At 40.6% G+C, this 4716-nt stretch overlaps 1 non-coding gene across 1 annotated transcript; it reads right to left on the reverse strand.

The window, feature by feature from the left end:
- Positions 1–2228: 2228 nt before the first annotated feature.
- Positions 2229–2334, reverse strand: LOC132616336 (small nucleolar RNA R71). Its single transcript, XR_009573124.1, has one exon. It is a non-coding gene; the product is annotated as a small nucleolar RNA R71 (small nucleolar RNA).
- Positions 2335–4716: the final 2382 nt, after the last annotated feature.

Raw genomic sequence — 4716 nt, forward strand, 5'->3', positions numbered from 1 at the left:
ATGTGAATCGCTTTTATCGAAGCTCGCTCTCTCGAACTGGTTACCACGGCTTCTTTCCGTCCCCGAACGGGGCCTCTCTGAACAACCATAAGGCTGATACCTTTCTTTTCCCAATCTCGAACCATAATCAGCATTTCTTCGCAACCTGCCATGGTTCCGCCTTCGTCCAGTTGGCCCAGTTGGCAAGCCAAACTGGTCATCTTCCACTCAAATTTTTTATACATACCCATTATGAATATTGATGTGCCGTGAATTTTGGCACATTTTATGTCTTTTCACTAGAAATGTTGCTTGTTTTAAAGTGTTTTTACATCGTTTCTTATGTTATTTTGATGTTTTGTAGGGTTGGTTGACTAAGGAACGAAAATGATGAGAATTGCTGAAAAACAAACAATTCGGAGCAAAAGGACGGTCCGTTATTCGAGTTACGGGCCGTAATGTGATCCGTAACCTAAGAGGAAGATCCAGATACATGCCGCTCAAAAGGATGGTCCGTAACTCATGTTACGGGCCGTGACGTGTACCGTAATCTGAAGGGAATTTCCAGTAAGAAGCCTAATTATTGTCGCATGTTACTCCCAGAAGGACGGTCCGTAACGCAGGTTACGGGGCATAACGCATTGGCCACTAAAGACTGAATCCATGATCCGCTGGAAGATACAGACCGTAACCTGTGTTACGGTCCGTCGAAAGAAGCCGTAACGGTTGACCTAATATCAAGCTGACAAAGGACGGACCGTAACCTGTGTTACGGTCCGTAACGATGCCGCGAATGGTGTTTTTGTCCAGAACTGTGGCCCGATTTTCGGCCCTATAAATACTTAAAGTTAGGTTTTAGCATTTATTCGGTTCTTTCATTAACTTTAAGCCTTTGATATTTGTGAAGTTGTTGGAGCATTTAAGGCATCAATTTCACCCTCATTCCACATTGTATTACTATTGTAAGTACATTATGTTATCTTTTAAGCTTTCTTTGTTAAACAAAATGATGAGTAGCTAATTTTAGTTCTAAGGTTGTTGGACCCATGATGGGTATTATGTGAATGGATTTCTACTATTGATATATGCATAATGATTGTTGGTATTTATTCAATCTTTGTGTTTTAGCGTTGGGTAATGATTGCAAGCATTAGCCTAAGCCATTATACTAACTTTTCTTGGGAAAGAGAGTTAGCATTGGTAAGATTGAATAACAATGACTCGGGGCATTAACCCTCGTTTAATAGACTAACTTAGGAATAAGAACAAGTCTAATTGGCATTATTAGTCGCTCTTCGATTTCAACTCTTTCGCATTTAGAAAAATCATAAAGAGGAAATACGGCCTAACTGTTGGGAAACATTAGGAAGTCCTTAAGAGATCGAGTGCATACTCTTAGAACAACCATTAAAAGTATATCACATTGAAACCTAAAGCATAATATCTAATCAAAGCTGGGAACACAACCTTAGTATCTCTCTCTCATTAATTACAATTCAAGTCAAAGTATTCGTTTACTTTACACAACAAATATTTCAAACTATTCGGAATAGGATTAAAGCCTTTAAAGACTAGTATCGCATACAATCTGTACCTTTTTCTCACCATATTCCCTGTGGGATTCGACCCCAATATTGTTTGGGTTATTATATTTGACAACGACCGCTTTACGCCACTTATAGTTGTAATTTGAGCGTATCAAATTTTGGCGCCGTTGCCAGGAAATACGATTTTAAAATTACTGATTGTTGTGTACTTTTCTTTAAAACTTTTTCTATTCCATCACACCTTGTTTGCTGTTTTGGTGAACCAAGTGAATATGGCAGGAAGACATAATCGAAATCAAGGAAACCAAGGTGGGCTCTAAGTGAACCTACCTGCACCAGAAGAGGAGGAAGATGAGAATATATTTGCGAAATTCATTAATGAAGCTGATGATGCTTCTATTGTGGTACCTCTTAGGACTAGAAATGCTACTTTCAAAATTGATAGTTCTATCTATCAGCTGCTGAAACTTGAAGGTTATTTCCGAAATTCTTCGGAGGACTGTCCACTTCGACATTTGAAGAACTCTCAACAATCCCTAGGTGTTTTTTCTGTTGATGCACTTCGGTTATGGGTCTTCAAATATTCCTTGGCTGACCAAGCAAAGGAATGGTATGAAAAGCTGCCCAGCAACTCTATTCATACCTGGAGCGAGCTAGCCAATACATTTTTGAAGAAATGGTTTCCACCAAGCAAAAAGGCTGAACTTCGAGATAAGATCTTTGAGTTCAAACAGCTCCCGGGGGAACAATTATATTCAGCATGGGAGCGGTTCAAGTACTATCTAGCTCAATCTCCAACTCACGGGTTTCCGGATGCTATTCTTACCGAGAAATTCTATAAGAGCTTAGATACAATGAATCGGATTGCTGTCAATACTGCCGCGGGAGGGTGCTTCATGGACAAGTCATTTGTCAACATCACCCGTTTGCTTGATAAACTCACCACCCATAATCAAGCTTGGCATTCAACTGATACTGAGAGTCTCTCTTATAGTAGTCCATCACTAGCCGTTGTTGCAAAAGAAAACCACGAGAGGGATCATGCCTTTGCTCAATTGCAAACTACGGTGGATCTATTATCAAATAAGTTGGCAGAAAAGAATGCACTGGGGGTAAATGTTGTTGAGGAGTTACCACCCCCTCCACAGGGGATGTATCAAGTCCCTGAGGGGATGTACCAAGATGGTCAACAATATTATGAAGATGCTAATTATGTCAACAACTCCCAAGGGGGTTATCAGAGGCAAAATTATCAAGGTCCGGGCCATCACCCATGGCAGAAGCCTCAACACTAATTGCAAGGGAACAATTATAGCAGAAATGATCAGGAAAATCCAAATCAAGAAAATTACAATAACAACAATTATGGCAACAAGAGCTCTAACCCATACATTATACCAAAGGGGCAAGCATCAAACTCCCAATAGTGGAGAGACAATTCAGCTAGCAATGCTGCTAATGATTCTGCGGAGCTGAAAAGTATGATGCAGAAAATGTTAATGAACCAGGACAGAACTGAAAGTACAATAAAGGGAATGTCTCAGGTTCAACTATCTCATTCAGCTGCCATTCAGAAGCTTGAATCGCAATTCAGAGACCTTTCCAGAGAAGTGCATACTCCTCAACGTGGACAACCAAGTCATACAGTTCCAAATCCGAAAGGTAGTGGGGTAAACTCTGTGGAGCATGTAGCTGTTATTAGCACCCGAAGTGAAAAAATACTTCAAGGTGCTAATAAAAAGGTGATTGATCTTGAGCCAATTGTTGAAGAAGAGGCACAAACTGATGTGTCTGATGTTATTGTGGAGGAAGAAACAGAGGAGGAAGTCCCTATTATAGCTGAAAAGGATCAAAATCTTGAAAATCTTAAGGCACAAGGAGAAAAACATGAAAAGGGGAAGGCAAAACTTTCTGGCGCTCTACGCCCTTTGACTCAATTGTTCAAATCTTCACCGCCTTTTCCTCAAAGGCTAGTGAGAAAAACATAAGATGACAAGTTTTTGCGATTTTATAATCAACTTAAGCAATTGACGATGAACATTCCTTTCATGGACGCTGTCCAAGAAATTCCCGGGTTTGCTAAGTATTTGAAGGATCTCTTAACAAAGAAGAAGAAGCCATTGAAACACGACACTGTAGGTATCACTCATCGCGTCAGTATCATTATTTCCAAGACCATAGTGCAAAAAAGGACAGATCCTGGAGCATTCACCATTCCATGCACCATAGGGCAGCAGGATTTTGCCAAGGCATTGTGTGATAACGGGGCTAGCATAAATATTATGCCCCTTGAGATTTTCAAGAGATCATGATTGGGGATGCCAAGGCTCACTACCATGAGGTTGCAAATGGCTGACAGATCGATCAAAAGGCCAGTTGGGGTAGTTGATGATGTTGTTGTTCGAATTGGAGAATTCCTACTGCCGGCAGATTTCGTGATTCTTGACTGTGCTGTTGATCAAGAAATTCGTATTATTTTGGGGAGACCTTTCCTTGCTACAAGGAGGGCTCTTATGGATTCAGAAAAGCATGAAATCAAGTTCCGGGTTAACGATGAGGAGGTGAATTTTCAAGCTAGCAAGGGTATGAAATTGCCTAGTCTTTATCAAAGTATTCCAGTCATTAATTCTTTTGATGTGGTGGATGAAGCGGTAGAATTCAGGATGGAAGAAAAATGCTTAGGTGAAGCATTATCGGCCATCTTGGTCAATTTTGATACAGAAGAAATTGAGGGATATATTGAGACAGTAAACTCAGTCACCGGTCTGTGGTCTTACTCTTATAAGCCCAAAAAATTGTCTTTTGATCTAGAGAAGCGAACAACTCCTCCAGCGAAACCTTCAATTATTGAGCCGCCGAAATTGGAGCTCAAGCAACTTCCATCCTATCTTAGATATGTGTTTCTTGGAGAAAATGCTACTCTCCCAGTTATTGTGTCATCACTTCTGAATGAGGGCCAAACTCAAAGACTCATCGTACTTTTGAGGAAACATTTGAGAGCTTTGGGTTGGACTAGTGCAGACATCCGGGGGATTCCCTCTAGAATTTATGAGCACAGAATTCAATTGGAAGAGGAAAGTTCACCAAGTGTTGAGCATCAGAGAAGATTGAATCCACCGATACAAGAGGTGGTAAAGAAAGAGATTATTAAGTGGCTGGATGCTGGGGTGATTTACCCGATTTCCAATAG

This window comes from Lycium barbarum, chromosome 10 (genome assembly GCF_019175385.1).
Source record: "Lycium barbarum isolate Lr01 chromosome 10, ASM1917538v2, whole genome shotgun sequence".
NCBI lineage: Eukaryota > Viridiplantae > Streptophyta > Magnoliopsida > Solanales > Solanaceae > Lycium > Lycium barbarum.